Source organism: Canis aureus, chromosome Y, assembly GCF_053574225.1.
Source record: "Canis aureus isolate CA01 chromosome Y, VMU_Caureus_v.1.0, whole genome shotgun sequence".
NCBI lineage: Eukaryota > Metazoa > Chordata > Mammalia > Carnivora > Canidae > Canis > Canis aureus.
Genome location: NC_135650.1, coordinates 2,991,584 through 2,994,030, shown reverse-complemented (window position 1 = coordinate 2,994,030; position 2,447 = coordinate 2,991,584). Strand labels below are relative to the sequence as shown.

At 40.9% G+C, this 2,447-nt stretch overlaps 1 pseudogene; it reads left to right on the top strand.

Annotated features, from left to right (window-relative positions):
- Window positions 1-634: 634 nt before the first annotated feature.
- On the top strand, window positions 635-1,475 carry LOC144309409 (large ribosomal subunit protein uL1 pseudogene; annotated as a pseudogene).
- The last annotated feature ends 972 nt before the right edge of the window (window positions 1,476-2,447 follow it).

The following is a 2,447-nucleotide window of genomic DNA, read 5'->3' as shown; positions in this document are numbered from 1 at the left end:
GAGACACAGAGTGAGAGAGAGGCAAAGACACAGGCAGAGGGGGAAGCAGGCTCCATGCAGGGAGCTGGACATGGAACTCAATCCTGGTCTCCAGGATCACAGCCTGGGCTGAAGGAGGCGCTAAACAGCTGAGCCACCTGGTCTGCCCTACATATTCCATTTCTTTCTCTATCTGAGCTGTGTTAATATATCAGGTGTACCGTACATTTCTGTCTGTCATTTTCACCTATCCCTAATCTGATGTAACTGAATAAAGAAGTTATTATATTCTGTCTTTACTGTGAAACCTGGATGGCTCAGCAGTTGAGCCATAACTTCAGCACAGGACATGATTTCAAGCCTGGAGATTGAATCCTGAGCCAGGATCCCCACAATGATTGCCTTTTTTCCGATTTACTTATTTCACTCAGCAGAATACTCTCTAGATCCTTTCTTATCAAGCAAATGACAGGTATACTTTGTTTCCATGCATGAGAAATAATCAGTTGTTACTATGTGTATATATACCACATCTTATTTATTCCTTCAACTGTTGAAGGACGTGATGGTTCCTTCTATGGTTTGGCTGTTATACACATTTGTGCTATAAAATAAACATTGGGTTCTCTTATCCGGTTACTGGGCATGACCAACCATGAGCAGCAAAGTCTCCCGTGTCATCCTGTATAAGGCTGTGTGGGAGGCCCTGCATGGGAACCAGCACAGGTGCCAGAAGCTTCTGAAAACTGGAGCTGCAAATGAGACTGCGGAACTATGACCCTCAGAAGGACAAATGTTGGGCAGCCCCGGTGGCGCAGCGGTTTAGTGCCGCCTGCAGCCCAGGGCGTGATCCTGGAGACCCTGGATTGAGTCCCATGTCAGGTTCTCTGCCTGTAGCCTGCTTCTCCCTCTGCCTATGTCTCTGCCTCTCATTCTCTCTCTGTGTTTCTATGAATAAATAAAATCTTAAAAAAAAGAAGGACAATGTTTCTTGGACACCGTCAGGCTATATTCCACCCCCTACCCCAAGTTCTCTGTGTGTGTTTTGGGGGACTAGCAGCACTGTGATGAGGCCAAGGCAGTGGATATTCCCCACATGGACATTGAGGCACTGAAGAAACTCAAGAAGAATAAAAAACTAGTAAGAAGTTGGCCAAGAAGTATGATGCCTTATTGGCTTCAAATCTCTGATCAAGCAAATCCCACAAATCCTGGGTCCAGGCCCGAATAAAGCTGGCAAATTCCCTTCCTTCCTGACCCACAATGAGAGCATGGTGGCCAAAGTGGATGAAGTGAAGTCCACCATCAAATTCCAGATGAAGAATGTGCTATGTCTGGCAGTGGCTGTTGGCCACGTAGAGATGGTGAATGATGAGCTCTTGTAACACATCCAATTAACTGTCAATTTCCTGGTGTCTATGCTCAAGAATTGGCAGAATGTCCAGGCTTTGTACATCAAGAGCACCATGAGCAAACCCCAGCTCATGGGGTTATAAGACCCTTTAATAATTCCTAGTGCTGCTGGTAAAAAGAAATAAAATAAAAATAAAATAATAAACTAATAAAATAAAATAAAATAAAATAAAATAAAATAAAAAATAAAATAAAATATAAAATATAAAATAAAATAAAATAATAAAATAATAAAATAAAATAATAAAAGAAAAGAAAAGAAAAGAAAAAATAATAAAATAAAATAAAATAAAATAATAAATAAAATAAACATTGGGAGGCAGGTGTCCTGTTATTTCACCATCTCTGTATATTTGGGACAAATACCCAACAGTGCAATTGCTGGGTCATAGATTAGCTCTATTTTTATCTTTCTGATAAAACTTCACTCTGTTTTCCAGTGTTGCACCTGCTGCATTCCCACCAAAAGTGCAAAAGTGGTCCCCTTTCTCCACATCCTCGTCAGCATTAGTTGTTTCCTGTCTTGTGAATGATAACATTCTCAGGGGTGAGAGCTGGTATGTCATTGTGGTTTAGATGTATATGAACCTGATGGCAATGGTTGTGGAGCATTTAGTCATGTGCTTGTGAGCCAAGAGTAAATCTTCTTCACTGAAATGTCTGTACATGTCTTCTGCCCGATTGCAGCCTTGCTGGATAAAGGCTTCTTGGCTGCATGTTTTTCTCATTTAATGCCCAAATATAACTCACAGGACCTTTCTAGAGGGCTAGAACCCGTTGAATAGGTGTGCTTTTAATCAACATTTCTCTCCATAGAAGTTCATAATCTCTTGTCTCCATCTTCTTTTAGGACAGTCTATTGATCCTTGAAATTTCAAGCTCCAATATTATATATTGGGGTGTTGATCACATTTGTGTTATTTGGGGGGGATTCCTCTCTGTCTCTTGGATATGAATGCCTGTTCAGGAAAGATCTCAGCTATAATTCATTCCAATGAATTGTGTTCTTCAGTCTCTCACTTGATAACTTCTGGAATCCCAGTAAGACGAATATT